This window comes from Rhinopithecus bieti, unplaced genomic scaffold, assembly GCF_001698545.2.
Source record: "Rhinopithecus bieti isolate Rb0 unplaced genomic scaffold, ASM169854v2 scaffold_6380, whole genome shotgun sequence".
Lineage (NCBI taxonomy): Eukaryota > Metazoa > Chordata > Mammalia > Primates > Cercopithecidae > Rhinopithecus > Rhinopithecus bieti.
In genome coordinates, this window is record NW_016806642.1 from 11,912,039 (window position 1) to 11,925,978 (window position 13,940).

The following is a 13,940-nucleotide window of genomic DNA, read 5'->3' on the forward strand; positions in this document are numbered from 1 at the left end:
CACTGATTTAAACTCTAATCTCATCCAGAAACACCCTCACAGAAACCCCTAGAAGTAATATTTAATCTGTGCATCCTGTGGCCCGTCAAGTTGACTCATGAAATTAACCATCACACATGGCACAAAGGACTGAATGTTTATGTTTCCCCCACAATTTATATGTTGGAATTCTAACCCCCAAGGTGATAGCATTAGGAGGCAGGACCTTTGGGAGGTGATTAGGTCATGAGGACAGAGTCCTCATAAATGAGGTTAGTGCCTTTATGAAAGAAATCCCAGTGAGATCCCTCACCTCTTCTGCCATGTGGGGGCACAGTGAAAAGATAGCTGTCTATGAAGTAGGAAGCAGGCCCTCACCAGACACCCAATCTGCTGGAGCCTCAATCTTGGACTTCCTAGCCTCCAGAACTATGAAAAATAAATTTATATTATTTATAAGCCACCCAATTTATGGTGCTTTGTTATAGCAGCCCAAACACACTAAGACACAGGGGAAGGTTGTACCTGACCACTCACCCCCTCCAAGGCTCTGTGTAGTCCAGTTTCACTAGCTGCCAGCATTCAAGATGAGATCATCCTCTGACATTAATGATCCCTACAGTTAGATCTCTAGATAGCTCAATGCCTTCACATCTATTAGGGATTTTAATTATCACAGCCATCCTCTGTGGTGTGAGTATGGTCATCTTCTAGTAATAGATTCAGGCCACCATAGCTTGTGACCCACAGAACACAGCAGGCTAGAGGTGAGCTTCTGCACTGCCCTGGTGTCCCTGTAGCCCAGAGAGCACTGACCATCATCTCCTTAGAGACCTTCACCAGAAACCTCACTGCTTCACTTAGAAACTTCACTTAGAAACTTCACTTAGAAACCTCGCTGCTACCCAAATAGGAATACAACCTCCTTGACACTGCATACAGAAGTGCTTCTCAAATGCAGATCTGTGGAAGCAAGCACAGTAATCATGATAAATAATCAAGTTGTCACTGCTTTGAAGCAAACTTGAGGGGAAAAAAAGGGATTCCATAATGAGCTTTACCTAAATCTAAATGATCCATTCCCAACTAATATCTTTTATTCTTATTGTTTCTTCTATTACATTAGGTGTTAACTGTCACCCATTTCATACAATTACAATGCTAATAGACAGTATTTTGGTAAATGTCTTATTTAATAAAATAAAGGTTTGACCCGACTTTTTGGTTTATTTTTGAAACTGGCCTATGAGATCCAAAAGATAGGGCTTTTGTACTGAGCCGGAACTGGTGTACAACTGTTAGAACTATAAGGCCCTCTTCTTCTGGTCACTCCCCTGATTCCTGGTCTTCACTCTCTCCTTCTCTTTTCATTTTTTTCTCTTCTCTTTCCCTCCTCTAATTTAGCTGCCTGACTTTATCTTTCACCATTCCTTAAACTCTCTGTAATTGCCTATGTCTTTGTGTCTGTCCCTGCCCATCCCTTTGCCTGGATACCTTTTTTTCATCCTTCAAGACATACTTTAAAGCTTCATCTTCTATTTAACTTCCCTCTACTTTCCAAGACAGTTCTAAACACTGTTTTGCCAGAGTGGGTGCTGATTGCCAGTGTAATACTTCCACTTTCTTAGCAGGGTTGTTTGCCTCCCCCCATAAAACCCTGAGGCCTACAAGGGCAGAAATGGAGCCACGGCCTTCTTTTTATCCTCTGCTAGTGCCTAGCCCAGTGGCTGGCCTATCCCTATAGATGCGGTGAGTGAGATACGGAGGGAGATGGGGCACGAGGCGAACAGAGAGAGAGAAGAAATACAGAGAGACACAGCACGGAGACAGAAAAATACACACAGAGAAAAGATAGAGCCAGGAGTAGAACAAGGAGGAGGGAAAAGGAGGGAGGAAAGAAGAGAAGGGAAAAAAAAAAGAGGACTCTGTTGTGAAAAGAAGGATAAAGGAAAGCGCAAAGAGGGAAGGTAAAGGGCAAAAGGACCATGGGAGAGAAGGTTGTTGTGGTACATTTGAAACTCGCCTTCTCAAGGTGAAAACGCCTTCCCTCCCAGCATCCGCCTTTAACACATGCAGGGGGCTTTGACTTGTCGTTCACTTTTCATCCTATAATTATTTGAATACATTTGCATTAAATTATATTTAGATTTTCATCATCTCTGTAATTTCCCAAGATAAATAGAAAAATCTTTTAAAAAATGAAAATGCTATAGACTGTGTATTTAACCTTACAAAATTGGCAATTCATTAGAGAAAGAAGGCATTTGCTGCTTTAGCAAAAATATTTTGTTCAAGAAGATAGTGTCTGCCAGTATATGTAGGAAAACTCCCAAATTAGTTTTAGAATGACAGATCTTCATTAGCTTAACTCTAATTTTAAAGGTTTTTTTGGTTAGAAATGTATATATGGTTTTGTTAATGTGGGTCATGAGAAAGCACCTCAATTTCATAAAATTACAACTTACCGTCTGTAAGTGCATAATGTCATTTTTTTCTAACTTTGGATCTTTAAAAGTAAGTGAAAATTAACATTTCAAACCCAATTCTCCAAATGGAGGCAATGATAAATACACAATTATGGGTGCCCTTGAATGAAAAAGTGAGTTCTCATTTCAAGTTGGGTATAACTGTCTTAGCAACTATGATCCAGGGAGCTCTTGAGTACTAAACACACTGCTTGTCTTGTTGAGTATGCCCAACCACATTTTTGTTCCTTTCATCATTTCCATTTCGCCCATATGGAAACTGAACTCTGAGAGTTTAAGTCACTTGGGAAAGGTCACATAGCTGGTAAGTGGCAGAGCTGAGTTTCATCCTGGTGTCATCTGACACCAATAGCCTGTGAACCAAAGTGTTCTTCCTGATATGATAAGCAATTACAACCTGTTAGAGACTGATTGATTCACTGACCTCTAGCCTGACAAGATGAAAGGAGGAAAAAAGGAATTATAATTTATTAAGTGCCTACTATGCATCAAGCACCTCAATATATCCTTCCATTTAACTCTGCCAACGAACCTGTGGGATAGGGACTCTCTCCTCTTCGGCTCCCAAGAGAGGTGAAGCAGCTTGCCTGGGGTCCCCAGAGAGACTCTCTAGTCATTCAGATGCCACAATAAGGCATGAAAGCCCAAAGTCTTCATAGCCTGCTTCAGTGGAGGAGAGAAGCATTCTTTGTATTTGTTTAAAGAGCTGAAGCACTACTTACCAGACAGTGTTTTGTTAGTGCATAGCATGAATTCTCTCATGGACTGCCCATAACAGATCTGTGAAGGAAGCATGCTATCTGGACCTCTTTCTTCACCTTAGAGCAGAGATGGATTTGACTTCAGGGCACGGGCAGGTGTGAGAAGACAATCATCTCAGGGACAAGCTAGAACTGGAGAAAGCGGTCTGGCCTAACAGCATTCAAATTCTGACTATTTCAAAACACATCCCTGTCCACAGAAGCCTGTCTGCAGGCCTTGTTTATTCTGTCAGTTCCTTATCCCAGCCTAGTGGGGGATGTGGCTTCTTGCATGTCCCACTCAGTTTACAGAGCCTAACAATATCATTCATACTCCTATTTTAAGACAGTATGGTTGATGCTTCCAACTCTGGTACTCCAAAACCATCCATTCCAGGTTCCTGCAGCTTCAAAAGTAGCTCCACACAGTGCTCTTGTTATTACAAGACCCTTAATTGTTATTAATTGCCATTGAAGGTGATGATAATTAACGCACTGTAATGAAGTGCTAGACCACCATCCTGGCATGTGTATTTAACCTATGCTTATCTAAGGAGTTCAACAAATTCGACAGAGACCTTGCTGCCTCGCCTCGGTGCTGAAGAAGACACAGGGGCGTATGAGTTAATTTAGAGATCCGGAAGCCCTGGGCCATTCCTTCCGTGGGAAGCTCTCACTGCCTGTGGCCCATGCTTTTCTGCTTCCTGTCAGCTCTGCCGGCCCCCTGCTGCCAGGCGGCTTTGCTTGATCAGAACAGCAGGCTCGTTTGATGGCATGCCAACACGGATTTCAAACACCAATTACCACTCTGCCGATGACAAATATGAAGTGAAAAAAAGCAGCAATGATCATTTAATAAATTTATTATGAAGACTAATGGCCCTTCTATAAATCACCATGCCTTATTACTGAAAAATTTCAATTATTCAGACATGGAGACAACAGGGTTAATTTTTAAATCATGGAAGCACAACTTCTGGATGGCTTAGGAGGACCTTGAGGGATCTTCATGGCCTAAACTAGGGAGTAAAACTCAAAGAAGACCAGGAAGGGGAGACAAGTGACTAGGAAGTGCACAGAGCAAATACCATCTATGTTCTAGGTAGGCATTTTCTCATACACTTTATAGAGAAAAATCCCATCTAGTCCTCACAAAATTGCACAAGGGCAATGATGGAGCAGCAAAATGCTTAAGAATATCAGCTTTGGAATTAAGTTAGCCCTAGCTCAAGTCTAGAATCTACCAGACCATAGCTGTGTGATCTTGGTCAAGTTACTTAACCTGTCTGTCCAGTTCCCTAGTCCATAAAACAGGGAAAATGGCCGGGCGCGGTGGCTCAAGCCTGTAATCCCAGCACTTTGGGAGGCCAAGACGGGCGGATCACGAGGTCAGGAGATCGAGACCATCCTGGCTAATACGGTGAAACCCTGTCTCTACTTAAAATACAAAAAACTAGCCGGGCGACGAGGCGGGCGCCTGTAGTCCCAGCTACTCGGGAGGCTGAGGCAGGAGAATGGCGTAAACCCGGAAGGCGGAGCTTGCAGTGAGCCGAGATCCGGCCGCTGCACTCCAGCCTGGGTGGCAGAGCGAGACTCCGTCTCAAAAAAAAAAAAAAAAAAAAAAAGCAGGGAAAAGGATAGCAGCTACCACACAGAGTTGCTGTTGTCATGATTAAACACAAGAAAATGTGGTGAATACTTATCACAGAAAACATTCCATATGTTATCATTAAGTCAGTTATTATTTTCGTACTTTATACACGAGAAGATGGGCTATCATCAAAGTTTAGTATCTCATCCACAGACACACAGCTAATAGTGCAACCTGGATTCAGACCCATATCTATGTCCAGCTCTGCCACCTTGGTCTAGCCTCACAACTTTTCTGTGTGAGTGGGTAATGTCAAGGTTTGTAGTGGCGGGATTTACTGGGCAAAAGATGCCTTGCACAGTCCCCTTCATCTCATTCCAAACCAGAAGTAAGAGTCTCTCCTCCTGCCTCCAGGCCAGCTGTCTTCTAATGGGTAGAAATGTTAACACCGCAAAGGGTATAACTGAAGATACAGGTCTCTTATTTCTGAAACTGATTGAAAACATGCATACTCACCTTTTCTGTTTGTTTGTTTTTGTTGTGTGTTTCTTTAATAGTTGAGTATAAATACCTGCCCTCCCACCTCTCCTGTTTCTTATCACATGTTGCATCACACATTTAAGCTGCTGCAGGACTACTCGGGATATTTGAGTCTGGACTCCACTGCCAAAGCCTACTGGTGCCTTGCTCTATGTCTGTGTCACTGTATTCAAATAGCTCAAGAGCAATATGCAGAAGATTGAGCTGGTCAAGCAACTGGTTAGTTCAAAAAATACCTCAGTCAAGAAGTAATCGGGGGCCTATCTGTGTCAGGCAAGGAACCTGGCAATGAAACCATGCAAATGAGGGAAGCATTAGTACTTTGGAATATGGTTTTGATTGCCCTCAGAGGCAAGTCAGTCACTCTCTGTAGCGAGAATCCCACTTAATACCAAAGAGTTGCAACAACATTTACTGAGTGCCTGCTAGTGCTGGATCACATGCCAGATCCAGAGGCACAGGCAGTCAGGGATCATGTGTGCACCTTTCCATGGAGGAACTTACAATCGCCTAACCTCAGAGCCCCCAGCCTAAATCCTCTTAGGGACAACCTCAGTTTTCCCCAAACTCTGCAGAAATTGGAAGACCTAAATAAGCCCCAGCATTGTTCAAAAGTACAGAAAGTAAAGACAGAGGGTAGGAGAGTGCTTCAGTGAGGGTTCATGAGTTCTGCGCCCCCTTCCTCACCCCCACGCACTATCCCAGCTTGTTATTCCCTCACAAGAGTGGTTATTGTTATTCCCTCACAATTCCTGAGTAAAAGGAAGGCCTTTTATCGTTTTCAGGCCAAATCTCCCCCTCTCAAGGCTCCTACATACACACACACACACACACACACACACACACACACACAAACAATCTAACTCCCTCTCTTACACACAAACTCAAGCTCATGAATTCTCTCTCACACACACGTGCATGTGCTCACACACACATACACACACGTATACTCAAGCTCATGAATTCTCTCACACACGTGTGCATGTGCTCATACACACACATACACTCAAGCTCATGAATTCTCTCTCACACACACGTGCATGTGTGCACACACACATACACACACACTCAAGCTTATGAATTCTGTTTTCTCCCCCAACACACACAAGTTCAAGATCATGAATTCTGTCTTTCAGTCTCTCACATGCAAACACTTTCTCAAACAGGCACACAAGTTTAACTGCGTGAATTCTCTCTCTCTCTCTCTCTCATACACACACACACACACACACACTCCTTGTGACCAACTCTTTGAACCCAAGGCAGAAGGTGGGCATGAGAAAATAGGCCAGTCTGCAAATTGTCTTGCCAGTGAGGAAGCAACAATCTGGAGCAGAAGGCAACGCAAACAAAGCCCTGCATGCTGTTGCTGCTAATGATTTAGGGCAGTAGGTGTGTCTGCCGCGCTGCCCCTCTGCTTCCAGACCCGGAGCCTGTGGCACTGCAGCTGTTGCGTGCTCCTCCTACCTCCTCCTGTCTAGCTCTCCCTCTCTGCATCTGTGTTCTCTTCCCCTGCTCCTGCTGCTGCTGGCCTGAGAAGGAAAGCATGAAGATGGACAGCACATCTTTTAGGTGTCTGGGTGCCTGGCACTGTGCCACATGTTGGGTGCCTCTTAGCTCAAAGTCCTCTTTAATCCAACCCCTTCCCCTCACTCTCACCCCAAGTTTTGCTGATAGTTGTATTTGTGGGTTTATCCCCTCATGGGAAACACTATTTCTGTGCATATTTCAAAAGTCAAGTTCACTCAATCACCAGTCATCTGTTTAATAAGCATTTTTTGAGATTCATCTCATACAAAACTAGCATTTTCCCTGGAGTCCTGGAAACAAGTCCGGAGGGACCTGTCATTCTCGTTTAACCCTATAAACATTGGTTGAGTAAAGGAATCTTCCCCATCACCCCATATGTACCTATGTAAGAGAATGGGTTAGGACATCCAAACTCATCATCTGCTGGGCCTTGTGTGAAATTGGAAGACCTCATGTGGAAAGCCCAGACCCCTTCTCACAGTGAGCTCCTCTACTGGAAGGTTCTCCTTTGGGGGCAGAGTCTCAGCAGGCACCAGAGAAACAAATTCTCCAGGATTGCCATTTTTGCTACCCCTGAAAACAAGCCCGCAAGCCTGCTCTGGAGGGAATGACCATGGATCCCTACTGGAAGCAGGCAGATAGTAACGAAGTAAAAAATACAATAAAGGCAAGGATTCTGGGATGTGTCAAATGTCTCCAGTTATTGTTCTTGTCACCAGCTCAGTCCTTCTGTGCCTTGACAGTCTCTAGCAGCCTTACTCTCCTGTTCTGTGTCTCAGGTGGTGTTCACGCCTGCTCAACCCTTGGTCAGAGTCCCACTCTGCTATGGATCCAGTTGACCCCTCCCCTCCTTGAAGTCTTCCCAGACCTCCATTTTCCCAGGATGAAGCTTGGCAGTTGGACAAAGCAGGATTGTCCCTGCTGGCCCTAGAATATTTCACAGGACACTCTTGGCCAACTCCATCTCTCTAAAGCTCCAATTCTTTATCTATAAATTAGGGGCCCTGACTCATGTCTGTAATCCCAGCACCTTGGGAGGCCAAGGTGGGAGAATCACTTGAGCCCAGGAGTTCAAGACTAGCCTGGCAACACAGGGAGACCCTATCACTACAAAACTAATTTTAAAAATTAGCCAGGCCTGGTAGCTAACTGGAGGCTGAGGTGAAAGGATCACCTGAGCCCAGGAGTTTGAGGCTTCAGTGAGCTATGATTGCACCACTGCATTCCAGCATGGGCAACAGAGCAAGATTCTGTCTCAAAAAATAAAAAATCAATAGATGACTTAATAGCCTCAACATGTTGTAGTTAAGAAGGATAAGGCAAATCATGTTCCTAGCACAGTGTTGCCATGTACCAGGTGCTCCATCAAAGTTAGTTCACTCTCTTTATTCCTCACGTGATAGGACTATCTCCTTAAGTGAAGTTTTGTTCCCTTTAACTGTTTATTTAGACACTTGTCCTGCAGGATGCTCCATAAAAAAGGATCTGGAACTGCTACCCATCATATTCCTGTCGTAAAGGATATTAACACTTTAGGTCCTGAGGAGTCCTGCAGTTTAAATAAATCTGTTTAATCCATTGTTTTCTTCATTACCCTTGACAAAATGAGCACATTGTTTGCTTAGCAAACACCTACATAACATACTCTGTGTTTTACAAAGGTTAAGTCATTTAATTCTCATGACCGTTCTGTAAGGTGAGATATTATCATCAGTGTCCTTTTAAAAGATGATGGAATTATAGCCTATAGCACAGAGCAGTTCAGTTACATGCCCAAGGTCACACAGTTGTTGCAGAGCCAGGATTTGAACACACTCTGTCTCCAGGATCTAAATTCTTATCCACTCTACTCAGCTTTCTCTCTAGTTTAGAGATACACACACACTCACACATATATACATGTGTATGTATATGCTGATTCTGCAACTAAAAAAATAGCAGTGCTATTATCTATGTAATAACTGTTAATATTCTAACAAACATTAATCCCAGAATATATAGAAAGGCTCCAGAAAGGCTGCCTGAGACCCTCTCCTGCTCTCAATTCTCACTACTTGGTGACTTGGTCCCACCACAGAACCCAGCACCACTGTCCACTATCCAAGCTCCCCTGTGGACAGGTGCACTGTTTAGGAATCACTTCTCAAATGTAAAAGCAAAGTGCCAGAACCCACAGGGTCTTCTTTCCTACCTCTTACTTACTGAAACACTTCCCAGCCAACCCTGAAGGAAGACTTGTCAATCTGCCTGCTGCTGCTGCTTTTCTTTTCTTTTTCTACACAGTCTCACTGTGTCACCCAGGCTGGAGTGCAGTGGCATGATCTCATCTCACTGCAACCTCCACTTCCTGAATTCAAGTGATTCTCCTGCGTCAGCCACCCAAGTAGGTGGGATTACAGGCACGCACCACCATGCCCAGCTAATTTTTGTATTTTTGGTAGAGATGAGGTTTCACCATGTTGGCCAGGCTGGTCTTGAACTCCTGACCTCAGGTGATCCACCCGCCTTGGCCTCCCAAAGTGCTGGGATTACAGGCATGAGCCACCGCGCCCGGTCTGCTTCTTCTTTAGTATGATATTCTTTCCTGTATCAGTGGAGTCTACAGAAAGGGTGTGTCTTTTATTCCCCTTTTCCTGAGGAAGAAGATCTCTTCCCTCGAGTCTTTGTTCTAGTCCAGAAATCCTTCGGTGGGTCTTCTCAACTTCACACTCATAGTCCCTTATTTGGAAGCAGCAGGAAGTTCTTTTCTAGATAAAATGAGAAGTTATGTAAGTGTGGAAATCGTCAGATGTTTAGGGAGCATGTCCCAAGTGCCCAGTTCTGTGCTAGGCAAATAGAACCCAGGAACCTTTTGTCTTTTATGGCAGGAGAATGTTCATGAATGGAACAAACAAGCACAGGTGAGTCTTGGGAAAAGGAGTTTGACATTTCTTCGATTTGAGTACCTCTCAGTATGTTTTCCCATTTTCACTCACAACACAAGTTCAAGTCACCTAAAAAGTGTCATTTTTTAAAATGTAAGCAAAGAAAGGGACCTTAGAGATCTTCTAGTCAGGGTTTGCCAAACAGGTTTTCTCTCCAATGCCAGTATCAAAGGAGTGGAAGTGTTGCTTGAATTGCTGAGGTGACAATTTTAAGATGGCATTTAAGCTTGTAGGGCAAGAGTGTTCTGATCAATGTAGTGATGTATGCCAAGGGACCAGTCTTAACTTGGGTTCTTCCTTAGATGTTGGGCTTGAGATGGGGTACTTGTGGAAATTATTTAGTCAAGGAGGCTCTCAGAAGGAGAGAGAGAAAAGGAGGCTGAAGGCAGGGAAGAAAGTTAAACAATGATGTGGTCTCAGCTGGGGACCAACCTGGGCCACTGCAGTGTGAATTGAGGCAGGGGGCTAACCTTTCATACACTGGTGGTTGGTCATTGGCTACGGATGTGGGGATGGGGATGGTGTATACCCCCAGCCTGGTGGCTCTCCTCAGCAGAGGGCTATTCTTAGAAGAAGGGAGCAGCTGTCAGTCATTAGCAGCTGACACTCACAGCAGCTGGGCAGTATGTGCACCAGCCCAGGAAAGGGAGTCTGGGCAAGGTACCAAGAATGTCCACTAATGGCGGTCCACTGGCTAGGCAGTTAGCATCCTTAAATAGAGCACATCAGCTTATTTACAGGTGAGAAATCTGATGCCCAGAGAGAAACGCTCAAGTCAAAATTCCTTTGCGTACCCTCAGGATTCTCCACAGTTTGGCTCTATGCTTAGTTACCAATCCTCTGCCACCCTCAGAGCATGGCAGACATGCTAGTCCTGTTGATGCCTTGTTCCCCAGGGATTCTGGCACTTCTCCTACCACCATGCCTTTGGTCATGCTTCTCCTGCTCCGGCAGTATGTGAAATATCCTCCCTCACTTTTCTATTGAGCAATTCGAAATACCCTGTAGACCCATTTCATAATATTTGGAGTGATAGGGCCATCACAGATTGCCTGAAGGGGGTCTTAGCCCCTTTAAAAAGAATCTGAAAGGATTTATATTCTCAGAGCAGGTGATCTGTAGGAACCCATAGATTATCTATAATACCTGTGCTGCCATTATAGATCTCCTATAAGTACCTACAGAACATTATGGATTTATTGTAGAATCCCACAGATTGCCTCTGGTAATTGTGTCATGTTAAATAGTCTTTCATTCAACTGTCTATGGAGTGTTTACTATGTTGTGGAGAAACCAGGTGAGCAAAACTGACAAGGTCCTTGCCTTATTCTAAGCATTAAAAAAAAAGATTCAATATGCAGGAAACGAATACATAATTTTAGATGGCATTAAGCGCCATTGAGAGTGACTGAGGAAAATATTCAAATTTCATAGGTCAAGGAAAGACTTCTCTGAGAAGTAACATCTGAGCTGAGATCTTGAACAGTGAGAAAGAGTCTTGTCAAGAAGGTCTGAGAAAGGATCCCTCTGGACAGAAGAAACAGGAAATATACTAGCCCAGAGGAAGGAATGAGCTCAACATAATTCAGAAACATAGGAAATGTTGGGGTGTCCAGGAAGTGGTGAGTGAGCAAATGAGGGAGGGGCAATAGTAAGAACCCTGGACAAGTAGCAGGGGTAAAGAAATAAAAGCCAGTCAGGTGCAGTGGCTCATGTCTGTAATCCTAGCACTTTGGGAGGCCGAGGCGGGTGGATCATGAGGTCAGGAGATCAAGACAATCCTGGCTAACACAGTGAAACCAGTCTCTACTAAAAATACAAAAAATTAGCCGGGCGTGGTGGTGGGCACCTGTAGTCCCAGCTACTCAGGAGGCTCAGGCAGGAGAATAGCATGAACTTGGGAGACGGAGCTTACAGTGAGCTGAGATTGTGCCACTGCACTCCAACCTGGGCAACAGCGAAATTCTGTCTCAAAAAAAAAAGAAAAGAAAAGAAATAAAAGCCACAGCACCTTCCCTCAGACACACTCCATTCCCATAGGGCGCTTGTAGATAGCAGCAGTTATACACTTATTATCATAGTAAGACCACCTGTGGGTATTTACACATTGTTTCAGTACTTACAGAGGCCCTCACACTCAGCTATGATGATCATATTTCATTATGAACCGCCTGGAGGAACATGACATGTCATCTCCAGTCATGAGTTGTTAGCGATGACCTTAAGACATGTAGTTCCACTGTAAACCCTTAAGATGCTTTCAGTTGGTAAAGCTTGCTAATTGTGTTTGCAGCATCACTAAGAATTGCTTGGAGATTGTTTTTAAATCCAAGACTGTTCCAAAGAACAATTTTTTTTCCTTTGACTCAATTTTCTCTCCCTCTTATTGATTAACATGGGAAATTAATCCTAAGCAAGTATTTGGTACAAATGACAGCACCCAGCTACAAACATGTCCCCCAATATTGTCAGTTAGGATTAGTTAAAGTTCCAAGTAGTACAATAATATTGGTTTAAATAAGAGAGAAGTCTGTTTCTCTTTCACAAATAAGTCAGAAGTTGATGGTCCTAGAGTGGATTTGGTAGTGCTACTCTGTGAAGTCCTCAGGAATCCAGGCTCCTTCTAGCTTCCTGCTCTGCCCTTCAAGATGGCTCTTCAGCCATTACATCCATGTTCCAAGTAGCAGATGTAGAAGGAAGGGAAGAAAAAGCAAGAGAATATGCTAGTTATTTGTTGAAGAAAGCTTCAAGAAAATGTCCGAATATACTTCTGCTGACCTTTGACCAAAACTTAGTCACATGGCCACAAAACAGCAAGGGGGCTGTAAAATACAGTATTTATTCTTGCGGGGCACAGGCCTGGTAGAATATTCTCTTACTAAGAAAGAAGGCAAAAAATGGATAATGAGGAGAAATCAACAGCTTTTACAATACCCACTATGGAAACAACTCATGTGACAAAATTCACATTAGTAAAAATGCCCCAAACCAGTGGTCGCTAGCCCTAGGATGTTAAGAAACAGTAAAACTAAATTTAAAAAGAGAAGGAGTCCAACATAGCACTGGCAACCTATAATTTTTCCAAGCAAGGATGTGAAAAACAGCTTAAACCCATCACCCACTGTCATAATCATCTCACAAGGAAAGAAGACTGTATCACAAAAGAAGAAAGGACTTACTTACTCCTTAGAAATGTTTTAATGGGTTAAATTTAGCTTTTGTAGGAGGGGGGAATAAACTTATTTTTTTCATTTCACCACAAAACAGTGAAAGCTTCATCACGGACCAGTATTATTAAGTGGTGCTTCAAACTGAAAGCATTTCTTTAAGACAGTATGGAATGTTCTTGAGGGCGGAGCAAGATGGCCGAATAGGAACAGCTCCAGCCTCCAACTCCCAGCACGAGCGACACAGAAGACCGGTGATTTCTGCATTTTCAACTGAGGTACTGGGGTCATCTCACTAGGGAGTGCTGGACAACCGGTACTGGTCAGCTGCTGCAGCCCGACCAGCGAGAGCTGAAGCAGGGCGAGGCATCGCCTCACCTGGGAAGCGCAAGGGGGAAGGGAATCCCTTTTCCAAGCCAGGGGAACTGAGACACACAACACTTGGAAAATCGGGTAACTCCCACCCCAATACTGCACTTTAAGCAAACGGGCACACCAGGAGATTATACCCACCCCTGGCTGGGAGGGTCCCACAGCCAGGGAGCCTCCCACATTGCTAGCACAGCAGTCTGCGATCTAACTGCAAGGCAGCAGCGAGGCTGGGGGAGGGGCGCCCGCCATTGCTGAGGCTTAAGTAGGTAAACAAAGCCGCTGGGAAGCTCAAACTGGGTGGAGCTCACAGCAGCTCAAGGAAACCTGCCTGTCTCTGTAGACTCCACCTCTGGGGACAGGGCACAGCTAAACAACAACAACAAAAAAAGCAGCAGAAACCTGCCCAGATGCAAACGACTCTGTCTGACAGCTTTGAATAGAGCAGTGGATGTCCCAACACAGAGGTTGAGATCTGAGAACGGACAGACTGCCTGCTCAAGTGGGTCCCTGACCCCTGAGTAGCCTAACTGGGAGACATCCCCCACTAGGGGCAGTCTGACACCCCACACCTCACAGGGTGGAGTACACCCCTGAGAGGAAGCTTCCAAAGG

General features: G+C 44.3%; 1 protein-coding gene and 1 pseudogene across 1 annotated transcript in view; both read left to right on the top strand.

Annotated features, from left to right (window-relative positions):
* Positions 1–13,940, top strand: part of DAB1 (DAB adaptor protein 1) — a 1,277,266-nt gene that overhangs the window by 633,213 nt on the left and 630,113 nt on the right. The gene's annotated exons all lie outside the window — the stretch shown is intronic.
* LOC108532952 (40S ribosomal protein S20-like) overlaps positions 7,480–13,940 on the top strand; it is a 45,998-nt pseudogene continuing 39,537 nt past the window's right edge.